The following is a 19887-nucleotide window of genomic DNA, read 5'->3' as shown; positions in this document are numbered from 1 at the left end:
AAGCATTATGCTAAGTAAAATAAGCCAGTCAATGAAAGAAAAATACCACATGATCTCACTCATTTGTGTTTTAAACATTGAAAAGTTCTGGTCTGATCAGTTCATTTGTTGTGTAGAGCAGTATACACTCTCATATACAATTACTGGCCTATGCTTTAAAACACAATGCTTTGTTACAGATCCAAACTATCAGTTTCTCTGGTGGGTTTGAATAGAGTATTCCCTGTCTTAAATGAAAAAAATTTTAACTTAATGGGGTTTGTGAACACCTTTGCCCTCATTTTCCTCAATTCTAAAACCAGGAGGATATTAGAGGAGCCTTCAAGTCTCACCAACTTTAATTCTGGTCTGTGATTATGCTGAATGTTCTTTCTTAATTTGGTACTCAATTTTAATGCATTTATCTGAAATATTATCCCTATTTTTATAGTGAATTTTTAGCTGCCTTTGTATTTGCGCTGTAGCAAACCTTTGTTTCACATTTTTAGAATCTAATTTTGAGTCATGTACACTCAGATAAGTATCTGAATTCTTTTGTTTTAGACATTTAAAATGAACATACTATGATCATTTTTCTCATATAATTGAATCTTATTAAACTAAGATAAATTGCACCTTATTCCCACCATTTCTCAGTTAGATATATTACAGCAAGTGGGATGTTTTCACCAATTCTATTATGCTGATAATAATAATAATCATCATCACATTAATTGTATCATTTAAATGTGATCTCATTTTTAAGATGGAGTCATCTATATATCTTTTCTTGGTTGGCAAGCAGGCAAATCTTCATTATGTCTTCCCCAATATTTTACTCTGAAGCAATTCCTATTCAGCATTGGAAATAAATGCATTTTAGCCATCCCTGGGTAATACCATATAGTATATTTCTGCATTTCTTAGATCAAGGAAATATTTGTACTGACTTCTGTCTTTCATATACGAGGCTGATTTTAGGAGAATGTTCTACCTAACCATTTCTGAATGCACTCCTTACTCTGGTTTCCTTTTCCACTGTGAGAAACTCTCTTGTGAAGAGATGCCTCTTTTATTTCTCTGTTATTACTAAGACAGTGGTAGTGGAAGGACAACGGTAATCGAGAGATAAAATACTCACTACTCTTTTGCTCTCACAGAAGATAACCGACTTCCTCTTAGTCACCAAATTCAGCATCTCTTCTCAGGTTACATATTTATTTGTAACAATAAAATTCTTGTCTGCCCTTTTATTTCTGGCACTTTCTCCCTCTGTGACTTCCTCGACACTCACTCCAAGGTATTCATTTCATTTTTTGTGCTGTTCCTGTTTTGTGTGTCCTTGCTCTGTACATGAGGGTATCCCTTACGGTTCTGTCCTTAGGCCTTTCTCACTTGGTCATTAATTCCAAGACTTTGATTATCTTCTGCACGTGAATGATCTCTCCACTGAAAACCTCTCTCATGGGTTCTGGTGTTGAATGTCCTGCCAGCACTTTGACCCTAAATGTGACCCTGGTAAAATTCATCATCTCCCATGTCAAGCCAGCTCTTCCTTTCGGGCTGCCTGGTTCCGCTAATGATACCATCGTCAGGCTCAGAATGAGTCAGATCAATTTTAGCTTCTAAGTGCCTCTTGCACTGGTCTCATCCTTTCTATGCTCATTGCCAGACGGATCAGCTCTCCTTCCCGTTGTATCATCACTGGAAATTACCAATGCATTTTAATGATTCATCCTCCAGAAGCTCAACTCTGACTATGCTCTAATGCAGTGATTCTCAACCTCCCTAATGCCGCGACCCTTTAATACAGTTCCTCATGTTGTGGTGACCCGCAACCATAAATTTATTTTCGTTGCTACCTCATAACTATAATTGTGCTACTGTTATGAATTGTATTGTAAATATCTGATATGCAGGATGTATTTTCATTGTTACAAATTGAACATAATTAAAGCATAGTGATTAATCACAAAAACAATATGTAATTATATATATGTTTTCTGATGGTCTTAGGCGACCCCTGTGAAAGGGTTGCTCGACCCCGAAAGGGGTCGCTACCCACAGGTTGAGAACCGCTGCTGTAATGTCTTCTATGGGTCCTCACTGCTTGTTGAATCAAGTCCAAGTTTCTGGTCCTAACTTTCAAGGTCTGGAGCAGATCCATTTTTCAACCTCATTTCTCACCACAACCCTCCAGGCAAACAATTACTCCTGTTTCCTAAATCTTCTAACCTCACTGTCTTTGCTCATATCCTCTCTGCCCATAAAGCCACATATCCTGCACACCATTGAAGACTTGACTGGAATATGTGCCCATCCATGTTTTTCCCTCATCTCTCTATAGAATTTTACATCACTCTTAGGGCATTTATAAAAATTTGTGTTTAATCGTTTGCTGTATTTTGTCATTTTGCTGTGTTCTGTGGGTTAAAAAGTGAGCAATTCATAATTCCTATCTGCTAGGCATGTGTTAGATTCTGGGATGTAAAGTTCCCAGGCCCGTGTCATATGCTACCTACCTGACTCTGTAAGAACCTTGTGAGTAAAATACATGTCTGATTCTTTTTCTTTGTCTTCTAAACACCAAGCACTGGAACTCCACACACACATAATTTAAAATGAATTACCAAAAACTGAATCCCAAACTTCCTCACCAAGGTCCACTCCTTCAACCCTTTCCATGCGCTCTTCTGCTTGATATTTGGTTTTTGTCTTCTGAATTCAGCTGACAAAATTCTATGTAAAAATTCATGCAAAATAATACCAAATTTTTTCTTTCTTAAAACTCTAAACAAGGGTTCTATTTTGATTGAAAAGAAATGCATACAAAAACAGACAAGGAAGAGTTACTCTGTATTGTCACTGGGCCCTGGATTGGTAGTATCCTCAGGACCTTTTTCAATTAACAAGATGAAAAAAGGAAACTCTGGGACTATATATTTCCATGCTTAGGTGTTCCACATGGGTAAACCTCTGGATTTAAAATTTAAAATTAACTTCCTGCAAAGAATTTGATAAGGAAACAAAGACTCTTGCAAATACTGTTGGTGGAAGAAAGCCATACAGAAACTAGAGTTCAATTAGCATGAACCTTGGAGGTGCAACAGACAATATAATGCTAAAATACTTAACTCCCAGTGCCAGCTGTTGCTCTTTATAGGAGCAAGCCAGACTGTTTTATATTAGGTAAGTAACCTAGGAGGTTGGTAATCTTCTTATAACCTCTATTTTACAGGTGAAGGAACAGGAGCAAGGGCAGCTCGAGTCATCTCACTAAGGAGGCACAATTAGTAAGTAGCAGAGTAAGGATGTGAAGCCAGGCAGCCTGCATGGAGGCTGAGAAGTGAACTGTTGCATTACTCTGCAGCCATAGGGTACAATGAAACACAGCTAATTCACCCTATCCACAGAGGGCCCACGTTCCCTACAGGTACACTCTTTCTAGGGGGCGTGATGGCTCTGCAATTCTCCACTGGACACCAGACTCTTTTCTGTCCTTTTGCTGTACTTTCTTCTTTTGTACACACCTTCCATTCTGCTCCTCCCCCTGAAGTGTTGTGTCTCAATGGCCTTGGGGTGTGCTGCTTTGTGCTCTTGTTCTGGCAGCCACCCGGCCTGCTCTCTTCCTGCTCTCTTCCTGCCTGGCCCCTTAGGCTCTGGGTGATGGTGCCATGAATCAGGGCTCAATACAGTCAGCAAGCCCTAGTGACTGCTAAATGCCTGGTCCAAGGGGTACAATAAGGTAATTTAAATGAAAGTCTTTACTTTAAATGGTGGTACATGAGGTGGGTGTGAGATAAGGTAATGTCTGTTAATTGTGGGAAGTAGAGAAAGGGGCTTATTTAGATAGGGTTATTTCTCTCTGACCGTGTCTTATGCTAATGAACCACTGAATAATCTTGTAAACTCATATCACTGCTACCCGGCAATAAGTGAAGTAGGCTTCAAAAATAACTTTCCCCAGTTGGCTCACATATTCTCAGGGTGATACCTTCATGCTGGGAGAATCCTGGAAACAAGCTCCTAAAAAGAAGGCTATTTAAAAAGTTTTGTTTGGTTTAAATATATTTCTCAGACTGTTCACTTTAGTCATAGGTAGCTATTAAAAACCAAATACAATGAACTGCAAAAATCAAGTAGATGAAACACCACAGTTTCTCACTGGTGAATAAGTAGCATCTCTAGGCAAGAAATAAAAATCCAAAAATGAAACAATGCTTAATTTCACCCAGAAAGCAATCACATTTAGAATACATCCAAAACAATGAACACTATATTGTAACACTATCTTATAAATAAATTCTCCCTAGATCAGCCGTGGGCAAACTACAGCCCGCGGGCCGGGTCCGGTCCGTTTGAAATGAATAAAACTATTGAAAAAAAAGACCGTACCCTTTTATGTAATGATGTTTACTTTGAATTTATATTAGTTCACACAAACACTCCATCCATGCTTTTGTTCCGGCCCTCCAGTCCAGTTTAAGAACCCATTGTGGCCCTCGAGTCAAAAAGTTTGCCCACTCCTGCCCTAGATTATAAATCCCATTGGGAAATGTGCACTGTAGTCCATTTAAATTTTTTAAAAAATGCCCCTCCTTTGACTCAGTAATTCTCATGACAGTAGGTACTGGGGTAAACTGGCTTGCAGCTTATTTTTATAAATTTCTCTCACTTGTTCCTAAAACCTTTGCAACGTCCTCTTAAAGTAAGAAATGAAGCTTGGGCACACTTAATGTGCTGCTCACTGTGCCTTCTCAGCAGATCTCACTGTTGAAGCCAGTCCACTCAGCTTAGCTCCGTTCTATGCAACGCTAATGAGCCTCCCCACCTCCATTCCTGTCCAGCAGCGATATTCTTTATACAAAGTGGCTCTTTAGCTCTTTCACACCAGTTGTTAACATGAAAGCTCCAAGTTACTCTGTCCACACAATTTTAGCAGCCAGTCCACGACAGAGAACACAGGGGTGTTGCCCTTAAATGGATTCCGACGCCCAGTGTGTTTCAGCACAGTCTACGAGCTATTCTCTGCGGGCTCCCTGTTCTATGTGACTTCACTCAATCAATGAGATGTTAGTACCCATTATGGGCAAAGTGCTCCATAGGAGGAGTGGGCCTCCAAGTCCTAGCAGTGGGTTCCAAGGAGGAGTGGGCCTGGGGACTTAGCACCCACAGGCTTAACATCAGCGGGGCTGAAAGAATCGCCCTGGAATAACTCTAATACATGCCGCCCGTGAAACATGCTGTTACCACCACGGAGCTGTGGGAGCACAGCAGATTAATTCCGAAAGGAACCTGTCTTAAGCAACCTGTGGGTGGGATAGAATGTTCTTTTTTAGTGGGCAAGAGATGCTTGCATATATTATTTATAGTATATTTATCCACAAACACAGGACAAATAAATTATGATCTTTTCCTAAGAGAGGATGCATAGAACCTGGCTAGCTGATGATATATAAATGAGACTTCATGCCATTCTTGAGAATTTGGAATTTATTAGACTTCTTCGATTTCAGGAAGCATGCATAAGTAAAAGATTCTTCTGGGAGGAGGAGAAAAGAAAAGTCTCCCTCCATGATTCTTCCTTTCTACCAAAAGTATGTTTTACAGAACTGTCAATGGAATTTTCCTTTGCTTCAAGCTTTGCACAGGGAATTATCATGGAAGTTCAATGACAATGGTGGTCTCTTATTTTGCACACAAACTCCAAACCTGGCAACTCCCAGGTCCCCCTGCATTTTCAAGCCACCTGGCGAGGTCTGTGCTTGAGCAATGCCCTGTGCGATGATGCTATGCCTGAGCTGTAGGCAAGCAGACATGTTCCTGCTTCTGTGTAAACACACAGAAATGAACCTCATCAGTTCAGAAAAGGGAATACTCTGCACCAAGAAGACCTAGACACGAGGTATTCTTAGCACCTGCAGGTTGGCCAGCATAAAAATGTTACCATGTTGTTTTAGAAAATAGATGAAAAGATACTAACTCTTTATGGTTGTTATCTATAGAAAATAATCTTAACTCTATATGTCAGAATGAAAAACACATGTTTATGTTTCAGATATTTTTTCCTCTGTCTTCATTCTTAACCCCACAGTAATGACTGAGTGTGCCCAAAGAGGCACTTTATTTTTATAGCCATGCTCACAGAAAGCCAAAATGGCACCTGAATGACTTTTCCCCTCTAATTGCCTATAGTCATAATTTTTAGCACTCACATTACAGTAGCCGGGACTGTTTTCAATAGCAAGCATTTCCTTTTTCATTTTCAAGCACAGCGGAAGAAATAGGAAGGTTCCCTGCAGATCTGGAGGGTGGGAACGTTTGTTACGTTCACTACTCCTAGGATGGGAAAGGAAAATAGATTTCTACTCTGGTGAGATCACAGAAATCCTGATTCTCCAATCCCCAGAGGAAAGCTACTCCCAGCACACAAGAATATCATGGTACATCCACTCTGTGCAATGAAATGTCATATCAACCCTAGTGTTTGGATCCATGCACTGTGTGCTTTTAACCTCCTATTTCTTCTTTGAAAAGGATTCCTTTATTCAACAGGTCAAAGAATATTACTGCCAACAGGGGTAGTCTCCTAGAGTGAGTGGCAGGCTTTACCAAAGAATTCAGAAAGCTAACTAAAATACTTCCCCGAGGAAGCACATACAAACCACACGGCATCATTGTTAAAGGAGCATTTAGCTGTAGGAACCCAAAAGGAATGATTCGCTATTTCAGACATAGGGAAATGGCAAACGTGTTCACGGGAGTAACAGTTATGCTTTGAGAACTTATTTAACTGGAACACGTTTAATGACATGTTAGCTTGAGCCTAAAGTGCAGTAAACATTTACTGCCCATAGTATATAATGAAGCAGTGGAGTAATGCCTTTTATCAGAGGCTGTTTCTTAATCATTCAGGGCCCATTAACAGTCACAACAGAGGCAAACAGAAACTGTGACATGTGCCTCTAAAAATACTGCTTATTGGCAACTGCTCTCTGGAAGAGGTATTTTGTGTTCATTGGAACCATTAGTGTGTGAGTGAAATTTTCCAGCAGTTCACAAAAATACCCGGACCACATCAAGGGCACATCTGTGAATTCAGAAAAAAGTGGAAGAGGCAGCATTAGAAAGCAGCATACCTCTGTTATCTGGGCAGATTACTTGTCGCTAAATTCTCCTTTGTCTTGACAGTATTAAGAATAAATAACAAGGAAGTGCTCTATGTGAAAGTTTCTGTCCAACACGGTCAGCATCCAGCCCACACGGATTATTATTTTTACATGTGTTCTTCTGTGCGTAAAGTTTTGTCTAGTCAACACGGATGTGACTCAAAAAATGTGGTGTCACTTTTACAGTCATTTTCATTCACCACCTGACTTGGGAAAGGCTCCTTCTCAGTCCCAAGGCACAAGACATAAAAATAAGAAATAGAAATGGCCTTTTGTTTTTCCAGCTTTAAACTGATTTATTTTGAATAGAGATAGTGCATCATTAGAATGACTGGCACAAGAAGTAGAGGTAGAGTTACAGCTAATCAAAAGGTAACATGGCTTTGGTGATGGTTACACCTCAGGCGCTAAAAAAGAGACTTAATAGAGATGCTTTTTTATTTTTATTTGGTTGAGGTAGGTGTCTTAACTGAATATTCCAGACCAAACAAAAAGAATCTACTCAACTGTGGCTTCTCTATGTTGCACTCTCCACTTTTCCCACTCCCCTGGTAGATGCTCTTCCTGTTTCCTGTCTTAACTGTGCGTTCAGTCATTTGAAGTAGAAAATTCAAAATCATACCCGATAACTTCTTTCTTAAATCTTCCTAAGAATCTCTCAAATGAGCCCACTTCTCTCCATTTCCTTTTCCACTGGCCCGGATAAGGCCACCATTGATTCTCTATTCCAATTTCTGTCCCCAGTCAACTCTTCATATTGCTTCCAGAGGAAGGGTTTTGTAAAACAAGCAATTGATCACATCTAGCTCCTGCTTACTCTTCTTTGGCAACGTATTACTCTCAGAATAAAAATCTAGTAAGTAGTAAATAGTTATTAACACTACTCACTCCTTATTTCCATTCCTACTTCCTTTTCTACACAACAGCCATTCTGAACTTCTTCCAGTTACTACCAAAGATCACATTGTCTTGTTCTGTAGGCCTTTGCACTTGCAGCATCCTCTGTCTGGAATACCTTCCCACTTCCTGTCTCAGCCTCCTGGAAAGAGCAACTCTTTATGCTTCAGGTCTTATCTCAGCTGCTACTTCTAGGAGGTTGGTTTGGGTGGGGCCCAAAGAACAGGTATGTTGAACATATCCTTTACTACAGGAGTGTTAAACAATTATGCTTTACCTTAGTGGTGTATAAGCTCTATTGAGTTTCCCGATTAACTGAGCCCCACTATTCAGTAGATTTGGGGTGCATCCTGGACATCTATTTGACAAGTTCCTTCAGGAGGCTGTGGTACACTCCAAACTTTTAGAACCAGTACCTCAACTCAAAATTAATCCAGTTAGCAGGTAACAAGTAGAGGAAAAATTTCAAAGTACAAAAGGTGCTTATTTTAGTAATAATTTAATTTATAATTTAATAAATTTTACCTCCCCTTGAGAGAAAGATGACTACTGCATAAATCACTCATACCTTTGAAACATCTATTCTATTGCTGTACACATAGTAAATACTAAGTAAACATGATGAAGTAAAAATAATACTTTGTTGAGTTTTTGCTATGAACCAAGTCCTATGATATGAATATTATATGTATAAGCAAGAGGTAGCTGGTACTTGAACCCAGATATTCTTAAATCAAAACCTCTTGACTGATTTAAATAATCCACCTATAGGATATCCTGACATCAAAAATAAACACATATGGCAAGGATGTGGAGAAAAGGGAACTTTTCCTTGTGCACTGTTGGTGGGAAGGCAGATGATGCAGCCACTAAGGAAAACACTATCGAGGGTCCTCAAAAAAATTTGAAAATAAAACTGTCTGGATATATATCCAAAGAAAGCCAAAACACCAATTTGAAGAATATGTGCAATCCTATATTCACTGCAGCATTATTTACAAATAGCCTAGATATGGAAGCAATCTAAGTGCCCATCAATAGACGAATAAATAAAGAATTGGTGGTACATATGCACAATAGAATATTACTCAGCCATAAAAAAGAATGAAATCTTACCATTTGTGACATCATTGATGGACCTAGAGAGTATTATGCTAAATGAAATAAGTCAGTCAGAGAAAGGCAAATACCATATGATATCAGTTACATGTTGAATCTAAAAAAATAAAATAAATGGCCAAAATAAAAACAGACTCATAGAAACAAAGATCAAACTGATGGTTGCCAGAGGGGGAAAGGGTTGAGGGATGGGGAGAAAAAGGTAAAGGGATTAAGAAGTACAAATTGGTAGTGACGAAATAGTCACAGGGAAGTAAAGTACAGCATGGAAAATATGGTCAATTATATTGTCCTAACTACGTACGGTGGCAGGTCGGTACTTGAAAATTGGTGAGAGCACTTTGTGAAGTGTATGACTGTCTGACCACTGTGCTGTACACCTGAAACCAATATACAATAATATTGAATATAAGCTGTAATTAAAAAGAAACACTCAAATAAATAAATAAATAATTGGAATAAAACATTTTACCACACAGACTGAGACACTTCTCAATGACAAATCTTCGTGACAAATGAGATATACCTATAATAAATAATGAGAGAGCCAAAGGCTGCTTATAGTACTGAATGCTTATTATGTATGTAAAAGAGATTTTCAAGCCATAAAGCCATCTACAGATTTTATTCCCATACAATGGAAAATTAAAAATCAACAAATAAAATTTAAAGTAAGAAAATGATTAATCCTCAAAAAGATAAGGTAAGGAGTTAGAGTAAGTTCAGCAAAAGTTCTAAGGACCAAAACTGGAGAGAAAAAAATAGCAACAGATAAAGTAAGGCAATAGCATAGAGTAATAGTGCTTAGGCAACTTCAAGAGTTCTCCTTGAGATGGACTGTATGAAAAATAATTTTTTTCTGGAAATTCTGACTCCCAGATGTTTAGTCAATGTACTGTAACTAGTAATTAAATGTCATACTGGGACATAAATCCCATAATGTTGGGAAATAAATATTTGTTGGTTTGTTAACTGATGAATGAATGAATGAATGACCAACTGTATGAGAAATAAGTTCCATACTGTTGATTTGGCCTCTAAGTTTATTACTGGGTCCCCACTTTTATTTCCTTAAGCCAGTCCCAGTTTTGCACTATAAACCAATGAACTGGAGCTTCCAAGTCTTCCTCCAAATCCATTCGAAGAAGTCAAGGGGCAAGGGCATCATGCAAGAAACAACTGAACAGATATGGATGAACATAAAAGGAGAAAAAAAGACACATACTTTGTTCTTCTTTTTAAGACTCTTAGAAAAGTCATATAACCATTAAGAGGAAATAAAAATACAACATCATGCAGGATAAAAGAGAGCTACTTTTTCATTAGTCTGTACTGAATTCTTTTAGATTCTGAGTGCTTAGATCTGTGAATATAATGATGTAATTCACTGACGATAATCAGTGGTACCTGGCAATTAAGTGCTTCTTTGAATATTAACATTTCCACATTTAATATTATGTCACTTGGAAAGGGCACACCAGATAAGTTTCACATTACCAAAGAGCTCTTATGTAAATTCTTTTTCAAAATTCACATTTACGTTAGTACTTGAAAACCTACCCCTCACCTGCTGTAAAAACAGATTTGGTAATTAAAACTTTGGTAAAAGGAGTGGTGAAAGTATAAATTATAAATTGCTATAACCCTTTGGTTGTATGTGTGAATCAGTAATTCCACTTCTAGAAATCTATCCCAGGAAAATAATCTGAGATACACACACACACACACACACAATGGTTTTAGTACAAAGATGTTCACCATTGTACACTTCATAATAGTGAAGAATTGGAAATAAGCAAATGTTAATCAATAGGAAAATTCCACATGATGGATTATTACCAAATCATTAAAATAATTTTTGTGAAGAATTTTCAAGAAAATAGATGAATATGTTACAAAGTTAAGTGAATATAAGTAGAATATATATTATAACCCAAATTGGTTAAAATGCGTACATTCTAAGAAGTTCAGAGGAACTATTAGCAACACATTAGGAACAGTGGTACTCAAATAGTGGGATTATTAGAAAACTGTTTTTTTTTTATTTCTCTTAGTTTTCTAATTTTACCCAATAAATGCATATTACGTTTACTAGCTCTATCAATATTGTTGGGAATGATGCCTCAATCCCTTTTTGTGGTTATTAATATAGCTAAAGAATTAGCACTATTTGGCAAGGATGCCAATCAATGCCAAATAAAAGAGAAAATACTCTTGCAAGATTCAGTTTCTTTCTAGGCACATGGAACTTGTTAAGCATCATGAAAGTAAAAAAATGAGAACTGTGGCAGAACAAAAAAAGAAAGAGAAGTCAACGTCCAGGTACTTCTGGGGTCTACTTCCATCCTGCCTCCTTCCTCAGGTCTCTATTGCCAGTTGCCTCTCAGTAGATTTTGGGCATCAGGAAGAAGTAACCTATACAATGAAGCATCTCAAAAATCCAGGACAGTGAAATGTATGCTTGCATAAATGTGACTTATAAATGCTTTTGCTTATATTCAAGAATCTAAGCTTCCAAAAGGCATCTATTTATAGGTACTAAAGTTATCAAGGGAAGATTATTGGGCTTATATTTCTCTAAGAATAAAGAAGAATATTTCTGAAGCGATTCTGAAAAAACCCACTTTGGTAAAATAAAAACAATGAGAAAGATTGTGGAATGAAGCATCTAGTCAAATAATCCATTAAGTAAAAAGTATCTGATGACAACAAGTAGGATCAACACGTCCCGGTGACTATAGTCTGTGAACATATTAACAATATGTTTTCTTTTTTGGCAAGCGTATAATACATTTAAAGCATTAACACAATGTAGCAAAAGCTCCAGAATTTTGAGGGAAATCACAAATAAGACTAATTTATAGAACAGATCCAATGCCTATGGTGCTACTCAGGTGTGGACCCACTGGGCAGACCTAGTATAGGTAGCAAGCTCTACGTTTGGAAATTGAAACCATTAAGCATAAACTCTTTGAAAAGCCTGTGAGGATTAAGATCCTTGATCCTTGGATAAATGTATGTGCTTGGCAATTCCCATAGCAAACTTTGGGGAACATGGCTTTAGAATTCAGCAAGTAGGCAGTGAGGTGACTTTCCCCCCATTAAGTATCTGTTCCTGGCCCAGATTTTATCTTAAGCCCATTACATGGGTTTGTATTTGCAAAAATTAAAATACTGAGAATGAACCAATACACAATGACATTCCATATCTCCACCCCCACCACTCCCAAAGTTGAGTTTCTCTTGAAATGAGGATTAATGAAAGTATAATAGGAACAAATATTATGTCCAAGAAAAATACTGACCATTGCTGGCCTGAGAGTGGACTCTGAGGTTACCTCAAAAATAAGGTCAGGTACTGCTGTTAGACACCAGAAAAAACATCCTGGTGCAATTTCTTAAAACATTCCCTTACTATCTCTGGAAACTTGAATGCTGGTGCAGCCCAGGGATTGGCAGTGCTGTGGCAGAATCATAAGGACATAGGATCATTCATTATAGTAAGGGGTCATGTTCTAATTTCTTACATTCAACACAGAGAGGCATATTTATACAAAGAAAGAGTTTACAAGGAGAAATGAGTTTTATGAGACTGAGCTCTAATAAGACCAGAATGCAGTGTAATTGACTGGGCGCAGTTGGAGTAGGGAGCCTGTCTGATTTTTGGCTTTTGCTCTAATTTTTAAATAGCTGTAGGACATGAGTTCTTGGACCTACAAGAGGATTAATTCATATGGACACCAAAGCTCTTTCAAAACCAAATGCTTTGATTCAAAAATATTTAGAAATATGCCTTATGTTGATTTTTATTACTGAAATGAGACTACTGGTAACACAAATAGAATTTTTTATATTAGTTAAAACAATGATATGAAGTCAAGCTCTGCTTTGCCTGCATGAGGGACCAGAACTAAGTCAGCGGTTAATTTCATCAGCAAATTAAGTATGGAAATAATTGTTTATTTTGTTGTATAAAATGCTTGAGTAATTTAAAATTGCTGTCACAGTTTTGCTGCATAAAGGACAAGAAGTTAAATAAGACTTGATTAAAAAGTGGGTGGCTTTATTCCTTGAAACGCAAACCATAACTTGGAGAGTATGTGGTGGGGGTGGAAATAAAGATAGGCTTTCTCCTGTAAGTATTTATTAGTCTGGTTATTTAGATTATGTGATCTAAAGCGCTCAATGATAAGGTGCTAATAATCAAAGTGAACTGTTTCCCCCTGTGAAGGTATTTTGTAGGTGTGGCTTCACCTTTCTAACCAGTTGACCTGAGGTAAAGGAGATTACCTTGATAATGTGGGTGGGCCTCATCGAAACAGTTGAAAGGCAAAAAGAGGAAACCTGAGGTTTCCCTTACGAAGAAGAAATTCTGCCTCATGACTGCAGCATCAGCTCCCATCTGTTTCCAGCCTGCTGGTCTGCCCTACAGATTTTACATTTCCCAGGCCCTACAACTGTGTGAACCAGTTCCTTGAAACTAATTCTGTCTCTCTCTCTCTCTCTCTCTCTCTCTCTCTCTCTCTCTCTCTCTCTTTCTCTCATACATATAATATCCTATGAGTTTTGTTTCTCTGGAGAAATCTGACTAATATGCCATGTTTGTCCATTTATGTAAATAACTATATGTACATTAAAAAGACATATCCCACACAATATATATTGAAAATAGAAGAGAAATTGGACAGATACCATTTTAAACATCAATATTATATAAAAAGAAAGGCAGTTTTTGGACAAATAATGTCAGTGTATCATGAACTCAAAGGCTTGCTCAAATCCCATTCTGTGCCCCCACCTGAGAATATTCATATTTATAAATCACATTATGCATTATAATGTGTCAATGAAACCTCATGCCTGAAACTAAAATACCAGATTAAAAGATAGGTTTTTTTTTTTTTTTTTTAAAATGTAGACAGATTACATCTAAAAAATGTTAGGATGTATCTGAACATACATGTGAACTTTCAATAGATTTCACTAAATTATTGAAATTATATAAATTATTTATCTCTCAAGACCTTGTTCAGTTTCCATAATAGTCTTGCTCTGTTTTTGAATTATTAGAGCATTAACTCTCCAAAGCACACATTGGGTAACACAGAATGTTTTATACTGTTAATTGATTTTTTTAAGTATTTTATGCCTTGCATCCCATCGAGGCTGTAAATTCCTTAAAAATTTAGATCTATGATTTTTATATTTATTTGTTTCCCCATAGTGACTGGTTTATGTCTAGCACATGATGATATTCTTATTTTAGGCACTCAATAATTGAATAATGGCAACTAATAATGGAGGCAGAAGGTAATTCTAATAAAAAATAATGAAGTTTTTAAAACTGTAAATAGGATCCTAATAACTTAATATGTTGATTTTTTTCTGCTAAAAATACTAGCCAGAACTTGATTTTTATTTTTTATTTATTCACACCATAAGTCTGTTGTAGCTAAGTCCCTATTCTATAAAAATCTAATAAAATGTATCCTATTCACTCAATTAAAATCTCAATTGAACTATATAACATCACTATAATAACCTATTAAATATATCATTATTTTAACTGGCTGAGCTCTGATAGCATATTGGGGTTCTTGCCAATGTAACTATAACAAACAGTATTTATGCTTAAAATTTTAATTTAAAAATTGACATGTCATAGTCATTGTGAGTTTTTATTTGATATGCTGTTCTGACTAACTAGAATAGTTAATTGGCACAGGTAAATTTAGGATTAAATACAAATTTAGGTACTTCCATGAAGTTTTGCTGAGATTCTATGATGAATGTCTTTATTTTCCCCAAAGAAATCAGGATGAAGGTATATTAACAAAACACAAAATGGCAGTGAGTTCATAGAAGTTGCAATATTACACATCTGCTTTATATAGCTCATTTTTTTGTTTAAGCTGTGGACTCATCTGCCTGAGAATAATCTCATTATATTCAATGAACAGATTCACCATTAGCTCTTCTTGCCCTTTAATCCCATTACAGTATCTATTTGTATTCCAATTTTTGACCTTTGGAAGATTTTAAATCAGTATTTCCTGCAAAATGTAATATTACAGTCTTTAATATGACAAAGACATCTAATTATGTTGAAGTCTTAAATAAACTCTCATGGCTCAGCAAAAATCAGTTTGATACCGTCCCCATTGTTTTATAATTCTCATTTATGATGTTAATGCCTCTGGAATGAAGAGTCTGGCTACCAGCACAATACAGCATGCTCTGCAGATGGGCTTACAGGGCTGGGAATGCTCTTCCTTACTCTATCCACATACCTCCAGTCAGGCGCAGGTGTTGTAGGCACTCCCAGAGGCCAGGTCCTTGACCTTGGCCTCCTTATCACCAGCTCTAATGACTTAAGATAAGCAATTGCACACACAAGTGAGTGCCTTTGGCTCAGTGTGGTCCTGACTTGCTTTGAAATGATGCCTGTTTCACATCACTGTCAGGATGGGGAGAATTTATCCATTTGGGTTTTGTTTTGAACCTATTTTAAAGGTGTATGCTTTCTGAAGTGAACACATACACGTTTTTGAAATAAGTAATTTCTGTTAACAGAGAGGGCTTATCTGAAATAATTAGGAAAAATAGTGATCAGAGGAACCAAAATATAAAGATTTTTAAAAAATCAAAATTACTTTTCAATGTACATCTCTGACCGAATAACAAGTTACTATAATAATAAAAAAACGTTAGAAATGATAACATAGATGGGAAGGGGGAAATATGGGATTTGTTTTTTAAATTTTATGTAAACTTCTGTTATGACCCCTGCATTCCACACTGAATGCTTTAAATAAAATTCTGATTCATATTTTATATTACTTTACTCAAGTATTTTTCACTGCTGTAAGATAACCAGCTCTTGCAATTAGCAAGACTCAATTTTAAGATGAGCAAATTCTCAAAAATTATTTAAATTGATGGTTTCCAACTACATAATTTACAAAGTCTCTTTCAGTTCTAAAATTCTGTCATTTCCTAACTATGCATTCTTACTTCTCAAGGGGAAGATGGATACAATTAGGATTTATGTAGCTGTAATATATGTAAAACAGATTTTCTTAATATCTGGCTGCTCCCTCTGTGTTGGATCACCAGCATTTGGAGGATATAGAATCACATCTCCTCCAATCTCAGTGCATTTGGCTCCAGTTCTGATGGAACTAAAGCCCCTCTCCCATGAAGGCACATGATTTTGGTCTGGCCAATCAGCATCATCCATCCATCCCTCAGCCCACAGTATTTGCTTCATGGACATGTGACCTAAATTGGTAAAGTAAAAACACTTATTTATTTATTCATATTTTGGAAAAGAAGCTTTTCACTCTGCTTGGATAAGGATAACAGAAGACTGGCACTTCTACCAACCAACCTATCAACAGAGTCTACTCTAAACTGAAGCTAATTCAGAGGAGGCACAGCGGAGCCAAGAAATGGAAAAAGAGAGAGACAGACATCAATCTAATAACAAAGCTTGAGTCCTAGCTATGCAGGAAACAAGTAATACCCTAGGACTTTCAATTAAGTGAGCGAGCACATTCTCATTTTTGCTTAAAACAGTTTTATTTGTGTTTCTATAACTTGTGACAAAGGAAACCCAAGAAAGAGTGGTTTAAAATGATTGATTCTAGTTATCTTCAAGTTTATGGCAGTGACTGCAGTGTGCCACTTTTTCAGCACAGGGACCCTTTTCCTGAAGCTGGCCCCTCCTACATTGTCTGTATTCTTTTTTTAAGGCATATTCTGGTCAGTAAAAAACAAGATGTAAGGATCACTGTCCTCATTAAACACCCCCACAGCCTTTCCTGGGCATTTAAAAAAGAAAACAATCTGTCACGTATTCAAAATTTTAATATGTTTAAATTGACTTCTCTGAAATATTATAGAGTAAAATTATCTCCAATGCTTAAACATGACTTAGACTATCTCTGTATCAGAAAGGTCCCCTTTGTTCAGTTTTTTAAAACTTGGAATCAACCAACAAAGAAGGATTAGTACTGAATTCTGGTGACGTTTATTTTTCATACCGTACTTTAAAAAACATAATTTTGTTTCAGATTCATGATGGTAATATATCTTCGTCTTTGGTTTTCTTTTTGGTTCATTTTGGGAAATTTAAATTTTTTGTACTTTCTAAATGCCTGAGATTTGGCTTAGTGGAGATACAACTTTTGATACAACTCCCTAGCTAAAAGTAGATATAAACATATGTATTGCATTTCAGAGCTCATTTATCACTTACGGATGTGTCCCGAAAGCTATAAATAGGGAGCCCCGGCTCCCTAACGTTCACTGACGTGCATGTGCATATGAACGCGTGTGCCTCTACTATGACTTTTTTCAAATTTCATAATACTTCTCTGTGAAAATTTCATTAGCCACCCTAAATCCGGCTCTGAGGCTGTCACGTATTTAATAGAACTTTAAAATAAGTTTAACATTCCAGCAATGTCAAGAATATTCATCTACTCTTTTCCCCTCAATCTCTGCTCGCCAAATGTCAAGGCAGACAGCTCTGAATGTGGTACTCCGGGCCAGAGAGTCAAAGCACACGTGGCATTTCTCAGCGCTTTGCACACAAATGAGATCATGCATTAGAAGGCTGGGCCCAGGGCCTGACACACAGTAGGAGCTGAAATCAAGACCAATTCTTCATGCCCCTTTCCTGCCTTTTCTTTTTTTGCACTAAAACGCACATGTGCACATGAACAGCATCCCCTTTCCTCTTGGAGGAGTGATATATTTTAGAAGAATGGCCCTTAGCCTTAGATCGCCTAATTCTCCTTTAAAAATATAATTATTTTATAATGCCCCTTTAATATCCTGAAATGGAATTCATGAATAAAGTAATTTGCCTAAACACTCAATTCTTCAAAGACCTGAAATATAAAGGAAACATAAGGAAAGTAATTCATCATAAAAAATGTACTTCAATAAATAAATGTTTGGGCATGATACATTTGATTAAAATATATAATTAAATTGTTGGACAATGGCACCTAAACACAGAATCCTAGAGATTGCTACTGCTGCACATTTATAATAATACAGGCATGTTTTATTGGCAGCTCAAATACCGTATGCTGGGCTTGCCATCAATGGCATTTTTTTTCTTCTAATGGAGATCAACTCTTTGTAAAATTCCAAATAAAACTATAGTTGTCTCAATTTACACAGTAGGTTTCATTCCCAGAAAATTCAGCGAGTATTAACATCTTTGTGTTTATTTGCAAAATGGAATTAGGCTTAAGTTCAGACAACGTTAACTGGCTTTTTACCTACATAAATGTCCAGGAGGATTTGAAAGTGTAACAGCATTGCAGACCGACATTCAGCATTTCTGACTTCTGCCCAGATATTGTAACAACCTGAAAACATCTCATCCATTTTTAAAACTCTCCCTGGGAAAAATGGGCGTCAATTCTATCCCCAAAGAGACTTCTTAGACTTCTTACAGGTTTGATTTCACAACATCTTTAGTTATAATAAAATATTTACAGCACACAATAAGTATTCCATATTCTTCCCAAATTCCTCTGGCATTGCTGTTCACTGTAACGAAGACATCACCATTGTTCCTACACATCCCTAAATATGCATGGGTAGTTTTTGGGTTTTGAATTTGCTGAAATGGCCTCGAAATAGAGACATTAATTACATGCTTAGTTGCAGACAATGTAATAAGTTTTCTTTGCCAGAGTAATTGGAACCCTGTAGCTATGGTCTCCTAGTTATAAAGTAGCAACAAGTTTTAAGGCATATAAAACATGAGAGGTAGGTTGAGTGGTAATAGCAGCTCAAAGTCAATTGAAAAAATTCTAAATTAAGATAAAAAACACAGGACCCATCATTGAAATGCTCTGATTCATGACTCTGTGATGGCCAGGAGGTAGCCATTTTATAGTCATTTTAAGAGCTGTATTTACTTAAAGGTCTGTTTCATTCAAGACCTGATTTACTTGCAAGACACCTAAAAAAAGCACACTGATTCCAAAATACTGGTGCAAGAGGATATCTCCAATATCTTATTGTGCTCCAAAAGTCAAAGGAAGGACATGGCAAGATCTTCCCTTACCAAAGCAGAAACAACAGCAAGAAGCTTGCATTTAAAACAAGATTTTGCAAACGTTTTATGAACAGTGGTTTTGAGAAATAAATGGATGTGGTAAAAGAGAAAGGCTATCAGATGAGACATAGAATATGGAAGAAAAACAGCCAAATATTTAAACATACCCTATATAATAAAAGGGTAATAGGCAAATTGTCCCCACAGGTGGGAGTTTGATCGACCGGGAGTTAGATGTGCGCTGACCACCAGGGGGCAGCAGGGAACATGGCGGGCGTTACCATGTGCTGCTGGCAGTGGACCGTAGTGGAGGTGCTTCTGGTCCTGATGGGCCCCAATGAGAGAGGACTGCAGTGTGACGGTGGAACAGGTGAGCGGGCGGTGCCAGGCCAAGGCGGGTGCGAGCAGGGGCCCAATCTCCCCGCCGGTCACCCCAAAGATTGGCTCTGATCACTGGCCAGGCCTAGGGACCCTATCTGTGCACAAATTTCATGCACCAGGGCCTCTAGTTTAGAATATAAAACACTAGATTTCTCCATAGAGTTAAAAATGTATTCAACAGTTTGTCTTGCTACCATAACTTAGAAATGAAGGTCAAAATAGGGTTTTATATTCATGGCATCCAAATAATTTTATTTT

The 19887-nt window shown here is 37.2% G+C and overlaps 1 protein-coding gene across 5 annotated transcripts in view; it reads right to left on the bottom strand.

Moving 5' to 3' along the window:
* The window catches only part of KCNQ5 (potassium voltage-gated channel subfamily Q member 5), a gene marked incomplete at its 5' end in the record, with an annotated part of 518709 nt that overhangs the window by 339639 nt on the left and 159183 nt on the right, over positions 1–19887 (bottom strand). The gene's annotated exons all lie outside the window — the stretch shown is intronic.

The sequence above is a fragment of the Myotis nattereri genome (assembly GCF_964212035.1).
Source record: "Myotis nattereri genome assembly, chromosome: 6".
Lineage (NCBI taxonomy): Eukaryota > Metazoa > Chordata > Mammalia > Chiroptera > Vespertilionidae > Myotis > Myotis nattereri.
Note: the sequence above shows the minus strand (reverse complement) of the source record. Positions and strands in the feature narration are given on the sequence as shown.